Source organism: Rhinatrema bivittatum, chromosome 3, assembly GCF_901001135.1.
Source record: "Rhinatrema bivittatum chromosome 3, aRhiBiv1.1, whole genome shotgun sequence".
Classification (NCBI taxonomy): domain Eukaryota; kingdom Metazoa; phylum Chordata; class Amphibia; order Gymnophiona; family Rhinatrematidae; genus Rhinatrema; species Rhinatrema bivittatum.
Window position 1 is genome coordinate 363,340,474 of NC_042617.1, and position 14,025 is coordinate 363,354,498.

The following is a 14,025-nucleotide window of genomic DNA, read 5'->3' on the forward strand; positions in this document are numbered from 1 at the left end:
GTCAGTCCTCCTCAGCAGAAATTGATTCAACCCTTTCTAGTTGCTTTTTTGCTTCAGCGTGAAAAAATAATCTCCCCCTCCCGGGGCCTTTATTTGCTGACTGCCAAGTTCTGGGAGGTGTTGCCCATGGAGACACTAAATTATGAAAGACCTACATAATGCCATAGCATAATACTGTATTATTCTGTAAACATTTTCGGATGTCTGGAAGCCCTTCTTGCGAGTATCAGAAGTATTTCGGCTGACCCTTGCAAATCCACCCCCCCGTGTTTTCTTTTTTCAGTCTGACTCCTCTTTCTCTTGTTTTTGCTCCCCCCCCCCCTTTTCATTTTTCTTTTGGTCACAGTAATGTTGGCTGATCTCTTCTAATCTGTTTTACTTTTTTCTTTTATTACCATGTGTTAGAAAAACCAGAAGATGTTACAAAGAATGGAGCATGCTTGACACTTGCAGATATAGCCCCTGCTTGATTTTCCATTCCCATGGGCATTTTTTTTTTTTGTAAGTTTTTATTTTAGTTTGCATGAAAAACAAATGTTACAGCACATGACGAGGTCCGGGTTCCATACATATACAGTGAAACAGACTATAAGCACAAAAATACCCAACTAGCTGTCACCCACACCGAGGAGCCATACCATTTCAACCATAAAAAGAGTACAACAATAGGTGTGGTGAGGAAAAAGAAGTCTGAATAACCAGTAGCATGACGAGGTATGAGCGCAGACCGCCAAACTAATTGTATACATGAGCAATATCGTTTTCCAAGTTACCCCCCTCCCCCCCTCCCCCCCCTCCCCCCCACCACCCCAACCCTTCCCCCGTCCCTGCAGAATTCCACAATCAAGGTGATCTACATCATGGTCTCTTTGCCAACCAGGCTGTATACGGAGCCCACACATCCTGAAATTTGTGAATACGGTCATGTTTAAGCGCAGTCATACGACCCATCTGGTACAACCTATCCAACCTCTGGTACACCTGCAGCATAGAAGGGACCTCAGCGTTCTTCCACCTGAAGGCAATTTCACTGCGCGCAGCAATATAAATTTGTAGCAAAAGCAGCGTTTGCTTGTCACTACGCATCTCATCCACCAGACTAAGGAGACAGCCTCTGGGATCCAATGGCACTACAACCCCAAACAGCTTGGAGGCATACCCCGTAATCAAAGCCCAGAAGGTCTGAACCTTGGAGCAAGTCCACCACATATGATAAAATGTACCCCTTGCACCACACCGCCTCCAGCAAGAGTCGCCGATATTAGGGTTCATTCGGTGTAATCGGGCCGGGGACATATACCATCTATATAACAACTTATAGCCATTTTCCTTGACATTAGCAGAAACGGAACTCCTCCCCATGATCATATGACATTTATTTATTTATTTATTTATTTAATTTAATTTTATATACCGGCAACCGTTTGCACATCGTGCCGGTTTACAAGTAACTTACAACAAAAGATATATAGGCGTAGCCTTTACAGAGAACGGTGTATAACATAAACGCAGTAACAGAATAAATAACTAAATAACTAAAGGGAGGGATGGGGGGGGGGTAGTCGAGACAAATGGGGGGGCAGGGGGAGGGTGCAAACAGACACAGGGGGATAAGATATGAATTGGGATTCGAGGGAGAAATATGTACACTTGTTATATACAAAATTGTATGAATCATTAGAAGGGGAGGGTATTGGGTGTAGGACCTGAACGGGGGATGTTGGAGAGAGATGAGGGTTGGGCTAGCATGTTAGTTGGTGGAGCTGATGAGGAAAGGGGGTATGCTTGGAGGAAAAGCCAGGTTTTGAGTTTCTTTTTGAAAGTAGGTGTGGAGGTTTCGGTACGTAGGTCAAGAGGCATAGAGTTCCAGAGGGAGGGGCCTGCAAGGGAAAGGGCTCTATTGGTGGTGGAGATGAGTCTAGTGGATTTTATGGAGGGAGGGATAAGGGTTCCACGGAGGGAAGCACGGGTGGGTCTTGTGGAGGTACGAGGGAGGAAGGGTGGGTTTAGCCAGTTGTAGTGTTCGTTAGTAATACTTTTGTGGATGAGGGTGAGGGTCTTGTAAATAATTCGTGAGTGAATGGGAAGCCAGTGGAGATCAATGAGGGTGGGAGTGATGTGGTCTCTCTTATTGACATTGGTGAGGATGCGAGCAGTAGCGTTTTGGAGGAGTTGTAGAGGTTTGATGTGGGTAGAAGGGAGTCCAAGTAGGAGAGCATTACAGTAGTCAATCTTTGAAAAAATTATGGATTGGAGTACTGTACGGAAATCGGAAAAATAGAGAAGGGGTTTGAGTTTTTTGAGGGTTTGTAGTTTGAAATAGCAGCTGCTGAGGATAGATTTGATATATGGTTTGAAGGTTAGTTGGTTATCAAGTATAACACCCAGGTTTCTTGTGTCAGAGAGAAGGTTGGGGGAATGTAGGGTGGAGAGAGTGGGTGTGGCTGCGTGTCTGCGTGTTCAGAGTCCTGAAGAGTTAGTCCCAGATCAGATTCCCAGTTAAGTTGATAGGAAACTTTAGCTTTATCCCCAGAATTAAGGAGTTGATAAAGTCGGGAGATAGGTTTACCAAGAGGCCCATGCTGCTCACAGAAGGATTCGAATAGGGATTTACCCTTAGCTATCTCCCCTGGCGCCCCCATCGAGCGAAGAAAATGGGTAATCTGCTGTAGTGCATACCAATCTCCCGGGGACCCACCATATTTATCTTGTAGTTCCGCTAGATCCAAAACTCGGGACCCCCTGCAAAATTGCCCAGTCTTAGTCAAGCCCAACTGTGTCCACCGATGTGAAAAGGCCTTATCCATACCCGGGGGAAACCCAGGGTCCCACAAAATTGAAGTAAGGTAGTAAATTCTTTTGGATCCTGCTAACCTGGACCTCCATTTGCCCCAAAGCTGTAAAACAGCCTTAGTAAACGGTGTAAGTGAGTGGGAGATAACTGACCCCCACTCCCGACTCCATGCCCTATGCGCCAATGGGACTTCACCCGAGACTGCCTGTTCTATAGCTACCCATGTCTTGGGTTCCCTGGTATCGTGCCAAGTAACAATCACCCCTAGCATAATCGCAGTATAGTACCAACTTAAATTTGGCACGTTAAGACCACCTCGCAATTTATCCCTGTACAAAATAGAACGAGAAACCCTCGGGGGTTTGTGCTTCCAAATGAAGCGGAACAGCTTTCTTTGCCAAATCCTCATAACCCCCTCCGGCACTGGGACAGGTAATGTTTGGAATACATAACAAAGCCTAGGTAGAATGTTCATTTTAAGGGCGGCCACCCTACCCAACCAGGAGAGATCCGTCCGATCCCACCTGTCCATATCCTGCTGAATCTGAGACCACAAAGGCCCATAATTAAGTCTAAAAAGCTCCTCAAGACGGGGCCCTATTTTAACCCCTAAATATTTTATAGAGTCCTTAGCACAGCGAAAGGGTAGATCTTTCCCAATGATGCCAAATTGTGCTTCCAGCAAGGAAACATTCAATAATTCGGACTTATCTGCATTAATCTTAAAGCCAGATAGTCGTCCGAACGCCCGCAGTTCCTCCAAGAGAAGACTCAGGGATGTCTCCGGACTAGAAAGAGTAAATAAAAGATCATCTGCAAAAAGCGAGATCTTGTAAGACGTGTCCCCTACTTGTACTCCGAGGATATCCTCACGCCGTCTGATTTTTTCCGCTAAAGGTTCTAACGAGAGAGCAAATAGCAGGGGGGACAATGGGCAACCCTGTCGGGTGCCCCGTTTGACTTCGAATGGGTCCGAGTAAGCCCCGTTAATTTTTATCCTAGCATGTGGATGGCTATAAAGCTTTTGTATCCAAGTAATGAAAGTGTCCCCTATGCCCATAACTTGCAAAACTTGGAATAGGAATGGCCAGTGCACCCGATCAAACGCCTTTTCGGCATCCACCGTAAGTAGCACCGCCGGGATATCTTGGGACTGAGCCCACCACATAAGTTCCACCACCCTCCTCACATTATCCGAGGCGAGTCGGCCCGGGATGAAGACGGACTGATCCTTATCCACCAGCCAGGGAGCTACTCTGCCCAAACGAAGAGCCAACGCCCGTGCCAGGACTTTCAGATCAATGTCTGATCAACATTGATCTGAAAGTCCCATGGGCATTTTGATCTTACTGCATTTCCTACGTGAATGTGTTCTTCTATTTCTCTTTGCTTTGTTAATCTTTGGACTGCTTTGCATTCTCCCTGCAGTGAAACTTCATCTTGGTACAGTCACTTTCAGGTGCAAGGATGAAGATGACCGGCTTTAAGGGACAATTTTCAGAGCTGCATTGGTGAGTAGCGATTTCTGTACTCACCTTGACTATCGGGGAGCCGCCCTTCCCCGCCCCCCTGGTGCGACCCGCTCGGGGTTCCATGACTAAGCAGAGGAATTCCCAGGCCTGTGCTCAGATAGCCAGGCAGATGCAATACTGGGCACTCAGGTCAGCGCGCCCCTTAATAAGTGATTGGGTGTGTTTTGGACGCGCTAAAATAACAACTGATGTAATGCCGGGATTAGTGTGTCCAAAACGCACGTCCAATCGAGCGCATAGCTATTGCTAATAGCACTCATCACATGCAAATTCCATGTAGACGAGGCTATTAGCTATTACCCCGCAATTTAAAAAATTGCCGCGTGGCCAAGGTGCCCATTTTAACACTGCCAATTTAATGCCTGCCTGGGAGCAGGCATTAAAGCATGCGGCACTGAAGGGTAATGAAAAAAACAAAGAATCCTACTTTCTGTGATTCCTCCTATTAGTATCCTCACGATACTAAATAGGAGAAACCACAGAAAGCAGAATTATGTCCCGCTCAAGAGATTAAAAGAAATAAAATATCCTGCTTTCTGTGATTCCTCATAGGGGAACCACAGAAAGCAGCATCCCTAAGGTATGGCCCAATTGGAAACCCTGCTGGCAGTGAGTGAAGGAATGAATACATTAAGTGTTGGGCACTTGATATTACCGTAATTTATTCACTCCTTCGCTTCCTGCTGATTGGTCCATTCACTGTCACAGGTCAGTGAAAGGACCAATCCCCTTTTAGAAGGCTGTCCTGAAAGGGGATTGGTCCTTTTCACTGACATTTGTCAATGAAAAGGATCAATCAGGAACCACCCTGCTGGTAGTGGGGAAGGAGCTCTAGCCTGGCTGTTATAGATGCACATCCACTTTTTTTTTTTTTAATTTATTAATCGCCTAACACTGTTAGGCCTAGGTGATATACAGATTTTACACACAATAAAAGCAAGACAAACAAAATCCAAAAACGTACAAAGTAGTTTCATAGAAACTGGACGACAAAATAATATATAAATTATCAAAGCTTATTGTCTAAAAGAGATCACATAAAATCTCATCTGATGTTTATTACCAAACACATTAACTTGTTCGAAATAGTTCAATTAACAGTTGTACGCACGGTTAAGCAAATATTCCTTGAAGGATATTTAAAATTTTTTAACATCTTCAATCGAGCGAAGGTCAAAAGGAATCATGTTCCATGTTGGCGCCCAATGCAGAGCACTAGGAATGCACAAATTACCTATTGCGCATCCCTTTTAGCACGGCGGCTCATTTGCCTATTGCATTGAGAGTCCAGGGCAGGTGGACGTGCACGCATTCAAAAAATGTGCACCTAGTGTGTACGCACATTTTTTATGTGCTGATATTGCATTGGCCTGAGAGATCTGTAGCCTTCATGTTCCACTCCAGGTTCGTTAATAGCACAAAGAGCAGGGACAAAAATTCCCTGGTATTTTGTACCTGTGCCAGGTTTCAAAGTGAAAATGCGTTCGTACCATTTCTTTGAACCCGGGTGCAAAATCAGCTGGTCAAAAGCACCCATGGACTGAAAATTGCCCCTTAATGATTAAACAAAAAACAACCAAGAATTTTCATAACCAGAAGTCATGGCTAGCAAAGTTTTCATTTCACTTTTTCTTTTTTTCTCTCTCTTTTTTTTTTTTTCCCTTTCTGCTTGGGCCCAGGTCTAGTTTGGTTCGGGTTGCAGTCCTGAGCATCCCAAGTGAGACCTGGGCTTCAGGAAAGACGCATTCAGCAAAGCCATGGGAACAGTAGCACTTTACTGATGGCCACAGATGAGCAAACAGAGCTTCTGCTGACCAAGGGGCAGACTGAGAACTATGTTCTAATAGGCTTCAGTGTGCAGGCTTTCTCTATTGTTTTAAGGAGATACTAATCCAGTATATTACAAACCTGTCTGGGCTCTCTGTTGTTAGTTGTTTACACATGTAACCCACGCAGCTCTTAGTGCAGGTCAGCTTTCATTTTGAATAATATTGAGAAACTCTCATTCATCCATTAACCTCAGCAAGGGTTTTGGAAGGGAAATGCAACTCCTGATGAGCTTTATTTGTTTTTTCTGGACGACTACTAACGACTGACTTTCAGTCTTCTGAGAGACAAAAGATTTACGAAGAAGAGCTTCCTTTGACCTACCTTGAAGTTAGGTGCCCTAAATCAAGCCACTAGGTGTCGCTGTTGCACAATGACTAAGACTTCCTCTTTCCCCTCCCCCCCTCCCTCCCAAAAGGGCTGCAGCATCGCCAGCCCTGGCCGACCCCCAAGGAGTGTAAGACCTGATCAAACCTATGTTCCTCCGCACGACCCACCAGCCTGGCCCCTTGCCATTCCCTCTTAATGCATTCTGATAGCTGTAGTGTTGATTGCAAATGGAAGAGGCAGAACTACAGATTTCACAATGCCCTGGGATGAAGGCTCACACATCAGGAAGACTCAAAAGTTTCCATTCAGCCCTGAGCAATATTGTGCCTGATTTTCTGGTTTTCAGCTCCTTTTATAATAGCACCATGACTTCTCATCATAAAGCGCCATTTTCGATCTAAAGGTTGGCAATCATGTTGTGCAGGTTTTCTGAGCTCAGCTTTTCTCTTTAATTTGCCCTTTTTTCTACATACTGGCCATTTTTAAAAAAATGTCATCGGCCAAGGCTGCACTCTGTTTCCCTCTGTTGTGCCCTCCAGCACTAAATTATCTAATCCCCCCCCCCCCCCCACACAGACTCTGAGTACATAACCAGAAAATCTCATTTTCCCTTTGGATCAAGACTTTTGTAGCGTCTTTCATCCTAGGACTAGGTAATAACAAGTAAATCCAACTCTGAGAAGGATGGCCAGCCAGCAGCCACTAAACTGGAAAGCCCCTGACAAAACCGGATTATAGGAACAAGAGCCAAGCCACCGTCAAAATAGGCAGGCCGGGCCAAACAGAAAATCAAGCATGTAAAATGATAACGACGGTGTCACTGTTGTCACATTCCAGTGATAGTCATAACAGTGGCATGCAGCAATCTGAATAAAGGCAATGACACAAAGATGAAGTGAGGGCACAAAGAGAGCCATTGATAAGAGAAAGACAAAGTGAGCATTCGCAGTGACAGAGCCAGGATCAAAACTGTGACGCAAAGAGAAAAAGTTGGTTTCATACGATTTATTTACACCTGGGAGAATACACAATGGTGACAGAGTGATATTTGAGTTTAGCTAAATATCTACTGTGATAAAAGGAGATATTTGAGCCCCCAAAACACACACTGAGCTCACCTTGACACCCCCCCCCCCCACACACACATATTTCTATAGCACTGAAGGAGGGGGCGTCGGGCACTGGCTAAATGCCCCGTACCTCATCCACGGAGCTGCCTCTCAGGATGAAGTCACCAAACTTCAGATGTGCCAGTAGTGCCACTCCCACTGTCTTCAGAGCAAAAGATATTTACTTTGCTTCAGAGAGGAGTAGACTTGGCTCAGATGCTTGTAGCTGCCGTACAGTCTCATTTACCTCTATGGGAGGCAAGGGGGGGTGGGGTTGAAAATTTTGAAAACTTTCCCTGATTTTTCCTTAATGATATATTTTTTTTGCTCTTCCCACCTCTCTTCTCTTACCCTATCCAAAAATCCAACTTTATACATTTTCATACAATGCCCCTAATTTTTTTTTTTTTGCCTGGCAGTTCCCTTCTCCTACTTGGGCTTCCAGCTCGATCAGAAAAGCACAGGCCTTTTCAAACCAGAATTAGTTGGTTCACTTCTGCTATAGGGGATGGGAGCAGACTGGTTTATGCTATTCGCTGTCCTCAGTCTCCTTGGACAGGGGCATGGGGCCTGGAATTCAAAAGCATGGCCTACTCTTTGCCTCCTTGTACATGGAAGGAAGCAAGACCACGTGCCCTCCTCGCTTATTCTCTTCCCTCTCTTTCCCCCGTCATGTAATCCTGGCTCCTCCCCCTTCACTCTTTCTCCGCCCTCTCCTCCCACTTCACTCAGACTCACCCCCACTCTGATCTTACTCACATATAGCCCTTCTAATCCCCTTTCTCACACCCCACAGCACCTTTGATTCCCTGAATCACTCTTTCTCCACCTCCCCCACATAAACCACAGACTCAACGATCCCTTCATGCACTCTTTTGCCCTCCCACATTTCCATCTCTCGCTCTCCTTCTCCCTCCAATGTCTTCACCTCATTCCCCCTCCCCCATCCCTTCACTGTCTTGGCCCTTTCACCCTCACCAGTGTGGTCACTAGCAGCAGAGGTGGCAAGGCCTGGGATGACAGCATGGTAACAGGAAGCCAACCCTCCCAGGAATGGGGCTGATAGGCATTCTCCCCACATCCCTGGCTGTTCTTCACAACCTCCTAAATTGTGCTGGAAATTTGCACAAAAATCAGTCATCTGGCTGCCCTCGTCTCATGGTAAGCAGCTCCAACACTTTCTGTTCTCTGCTTCCTTTAGTGCTTGAGGGTGGCATCATAATAAATAATCCATGCGACTACTGGCTCTGTTCTGTTTCCTCAGGGGAGCCAGAACTGATTATCACTGCTTACTCTACTCCGCTTTCTTGGGTCCCAGGAATAGCCTGTTGCTATTTTATGTGTGTATTTTGTAATCCGCTGAGATCTGTGGATTGGCAGAATATAAAAAGTTTATAAATAAATAAAAGGTGGCAGAACACAATCCTGGATTCTTCTGCTAGAAATTAAGCCCTCATGAGAGAGGAGGCTGTGTGTTTGAGAGTGTGTGTATGTACATGAGAGAGGAGGCTGTGTTTGGGAGTGTGTATATGTACATGAGAGAGGAGGTTGTGTGTTTGGGAGTGTGTGTATGTACATGAGAGAGGAGGCTGTTTGTTTGGGAGTGTGTGTATGTACATGAGAGAAGAGGCTGTGTGTTTGGGAGTGTGTGTGTACATGAGAGAGGAGGCTGTGTGTTTGGGAGTGTGTGTATGTACATGAGAGAGGAGGTTGTGTGTTTGGGAGTGTGTGTATGTACATGAGAGAGGAGGCTGTGTGTTTGGGAGTGTGTGTATGTACATGAGAGAAGAGGCTGTGTGTTTGGGAGTGTGTGTGTACATGAGAGAGGAGGCTGTGTGTTTGGGAGTGTGTGTATGTACTTGAGAGAGGAGGCTGTGTGTTTGGGAGTGTGTGTATGTACATGAGAGATGAGGCTGTGTGTTTGGGAGTGTGTGTATGTACATGAGAGAAGAGGCTGTGTGTTTGGGAGTGTGTGTGTACATGAGAGAGGAGGCTGTGTGTTTGGGAGTGTGTGTATGTACTTGAGAGAGGAGGCTGTGTGTTTGGGAGTGTGTGTATGTACATGAGAGAGGAGGCTGTGTTTGGGAGTGTGTATATGTACATGAGAGAGGAGGTTGTGTGTTTGGGAGTGTGTGTATGTACATGAGAGAGGAGGTTGTGTGTTTGGGAGTGTGTGTATGTACATGAGAGAGGAGGCTGTGTGTTTGGGAGTGTGTGTATGTACATGAGAGAAGAGGCTGTGTGTTTGGGAGTGTGTGTACATGAGAGAGGAGGCTGTGTGTTTGGGAGTGTGTGTATGTACATGAGAGAGGAGGCTGTGTGTTTGGGAGTGTGTGTGTACATGAGAGAGGAGGCTGTGTGTTTGGGAGTGTGTGTATGTACATGAGAGAGGAGGCTGTGTGTTTGGGAGTGTATGTATGTACATGAGAGAGGAGGCTGTGTGTTTGGGAGTGTGTGTGTACATGAGAGAGGAGGCTGTGTGTTTGGGAGTGTGTGTATGTACATGAGAGAGGAGGCTGTGTGTTTGGGAGTGTATGTATGTACATGAGAGAGGAGGCTGTGTGTATGTACATGAGAGAGGAGGCTGTGTGTTTGGGAGTGTGTGTGTACATGAGAGAGGAGGCTGTGTTTGGGAGTGTGTGTATGTACATGAGAGAGGAGGCTGTGTGTTTGGGAGTGTATGTATGTACATGAGAGAGGAGTCTGTGTGTATGTATATGAGAGAGGCTGTGTGTTTGGGAGTGTGTGTGTACATGAGAGAGGAGGCTATCTGTTTGGGAGTGTGTGTATGCACATGAGAGAGGAGGCTGTGTGTTTGGGAGTGTATGTATGTACATGAGAGAGGAGGCTGTGTGTTTGGGAGTGTGTGTATGTACATGAGAGAGGAGGCTGTGTGTTTATGAGGAAGTATGGAGGAGGTGGGTGTATATTAGAAAGCCTTTTGTTGTGATAGGGAGCAAAACTGCATGAGAGAGACTGAGGTTGATGAGTTTAAGAGGATAACTGAAATAACATTTTATAAAACAAAGTATATTGAGGGGGATGCTTGAAAGCCAAATAATTAATGGATTGACAACTGCTTGTAGTCTGTAACCTTCTCTCTCCCCCCCCCCCCGCCTCCCCTCCCAAAGCATGAAGTTTAGTGGGGTGTCCAGTTATGCTCCATGGAAAAGTTGGCCACCCTAATTTGAAAATGAGCAGTAGCACCATTCATCTAGGCCAGGGATGAAGCTTTGACAATCGGGGCTTCTGCTCACAAGTTTCAAACTTGTACTAATTCAAACCCTATTTGTCATCTGTCATTTGCAGTGTCTGCTTCAGGATCACCCTTCCCTTTCTGTTCCCTGCTATAGAGGTGGAGGGGTGGGGAGAGGGAACAAGAGAGGTGGGGATGGAGTAGGGAGCAGAGTGGCTGTTTTCTTCTCTGTGTGTTCCAAGCTCAGCCCCTCTCCTTCTCTTCCCTGCAGGCTGCCTGGAGGGGAAGGATTAGACAGAACGCCCCAGCTGCTTTGCCTCTTAAGCCTGAAAAGAAGTGCCGGACCTGCGTTCCAAGCTGATTCCAGGACATTTCAGTGCAAGCTAAACCTTTAACCAATAGCGACCCAGTTTAAAATCTGCAAGAAGATGCACAGTGGCCATGACAGACACATTTTGACATGTCACACAAGAAGTCATTATTCATGTTCTCCCAAGTTTTTGATTTTTCATAAGCAGCATTGTAACATAACAGACCGACTCGGAGTGTTAAAGCCTACATGGCTACCTCTGATGTCCGGTAACATAAATACTTGCCACTCCTTTGGCTGTAAATGTTCATTGAATTATGTACTGTTATAATATTAATACTTTCATTTTTTATTTTTTGTATATGCAATTTAAAACCTTTTCTGAAGCCACTTGGCTTTCAGATCATCTATTCATTGTTCATTCTTAGCTCTCTCTCTCTCTCACTGTTACCATCGGCACTACAGGAATCACACTTATCTTTTGTTTGAGGAGATGTTTTAGCGTATCCTTCTCCTATTTAAGTTCCCTGCATTGCTCACTGTGCCCGCCCTACATTGCCAGCATTTTGATGAAAAATTGTCTGCCTCAGGGGATAGAGAGCGTTTTGCATTGCTGCGTTTCTGATGTCCTAAAGGTCATCTCTGGCCCCTGAGGCAGAGGGTGTGTACTGTATATGCCACAGAAAGGGGGCCCAGCTCTCCAGACCCTGCATGCTGCTCATTGATTACTATGCTACAAGCCTCATGCTGTAGCTAAGAAGAGGCATGCATGATCACACATGTGCTCAGACAGAAGCTCCTACATGTATAAAAGCCACTGCTGGTGGCGCTTGGTTATTGTAAGATTCCGGGAGCAGAGCCCAGCTGCTGCTCTGGATCCGAGCATCAGGCAGTGGTGGCTTTTCTGTGGCACAGCAGATCAGGTCCGAAGGCGCACCCGCGAACCCTGGATCACTGATTGGGAAACACTGTGGTGTGTTAGGATGCCGCATGCCATGAAACAGAGTTTTAGCTTTCCCGGGATTGCCATTTAACTTTGCTTTTCAGCATGGTTTGCAATGTTATCCCCCTGCCGGGCTAACCATTGGAACGGGGTAAACATATTCGCACAGATCCGGTAAACACGTGTTTTAGGAACCCCGGCCCCACTTCTGGAGCTATTCTTAAACTGTCCGGCTGCTGGGGAATTGGTACGCGCTACGCTGGGCAGCACCAGCAGCTTCCACCTTGCTTTCGGGCATTTGGAATTCTGAAAGCAAAGAAGCGAGCAGCAAGGTTTCATTTCACCGTCTTCGGTTATTCCAGTTCAGCTTGAAAAGGAGGGATTTACAGTAAATAGAATTATACAAGCCCTTCCCTGAGCACGTTCAGTTCCGTGCTTACTAGCAGGATAAGAATATTTAGCATGCTTTCGGTTTCTCAGACATTGTATATCTCTGCCTTATTCTGTCTGGGACTTCATCAGCTTCAAAGGGGCAGCCAATGGTGCCATCAAACACACATCATTTCTAGACTAGTTGGACAGTATTCAATACCAGATCTGAATAACCTGGAGCCTTTAAAGTTGGATGAATTAGTGTAGCTGCTGTATTAGACCACTGGGACACGCAGAAATAAAGGTCAACAAACAAGTTGTAGGCGAGACCGTTTTGATTTAACTGACTTAATATATTTGTGACCAGCTTTTGAGAGCTCTGCTCCCTTCATCAGCTCAATGCAGAATGAGTCATGGATGATATTGCCCAAATATATAAGTAAATTTATTTATTTATTTAAAATCTTTTCTATACCGTCGTTAAGCGGGTACCATCACAACGGTTCACAATAGGGCACAAAAACTATATGTTAAATACAGTATCTGGAATTCTAAACTCTTAAACAGGTGCCGTTAATTTACTGTAACATAGTTTCATAAAAATATTATTTGGTGAGTGTTATAAGTGTTATTAATTAAAGGAATCTTTATTTATTTTTATTTTTTAAGGCTACAGCACTGCGTCAGCGATCATGTGAACAGGATACCCCACCGAGGACGTTAAGGCATTCACAATCAAAATGATCAAACACTTTGAATAAACACTAACAGGAAGACTTTAAAAGCGTTGGTTGCGCAAAAACGGCCTCAGCGCTTTGTGGGCCGAATGCGAGCAAAGCGTATTTTAAGAAGCCGGGAAGCACCCACGTATATACCTGTGCGCGCGCCAAGAATAAGGAGGTGGAAAAGGCGCGGGGCCAAGATTTATGCATGTAACCCCAACTTTTGCAATACTGCTGGCCCTGATGAGCAGCAAGGTTTGGGCTCAAGTGTGGGGCTTACAGGATGAGGAAGCAGAGGGGTCCTGAACATGGGAGAGAGAGCGAGAGACTTTGTTAGAGAGACAATATGACACGTTCTAGATATTTCCACTGTAAGACAACTCAGGGTGAGTTTTGGGGGGGGCTGCCTAGGGCGCAAGGGTGTATAGACCCTTGTAACACCACCCCCACCAAAACCCATCCTGATTTAAAAGTGCCCCTCTTACAGTGGGAGATATATAGAGTGTCAGATTGTGTGTGTGTGTGTTTCTCTCTCTCTTCCTTCCCCCAATATAGTAACTTCTGCGTGTGCATGTTATTAAAATATGCATGTAAATGCTGCGCAGCAGATTTATTTTAAATGATCTGCGTACTTGCAAGCATGATGTAAAATTAAATATCTGTGCTCGCGTTCCAATGGGCGCACACACGCTCCTTTTAAAATTTGTCTGTTAGGAGCCAATGTACTAAAGTGTGTTAAGGGCAAATATACATATAATACAACAAACTGTACGCAGCAATGTGCAAATACACATAAGAAGGAATCCTGCTCCGTGGAGTTTACAATTTAGTCAAGTAAGACAAGAGAAGTGCTTGGGGATGACCAGGGATAAGATTTAGAGGTCAATATT

The 14,025-nt window shown here is 45.4% G+C and overlaps 1 long non-coding RNA gene across 1 annotated transcript in view; it reads left to right on the forward strand.

The window, feature by feature from the left end:
• The window catches only part of LOC115087838, a 33,183-nt gene extending 19,271 nt beyond the window's left edge, over positions 1-13,912 (forward strand). Inside the window, exons 2-3 of the long non-coding RNA XR_003855629.1 lie at positions 4,223-4,305; positions 13,083-13,912. This is a non-coding gene — a long non-coding RNA (uncharacterized LOC115087838). The remainder of the gene's footprint in view (positions 1-4,222; positions 4,306-13,082) is intronic.
• The last annotated feature ends 113 nt before the right edge of the window (positions 13,913-14,025 follow it).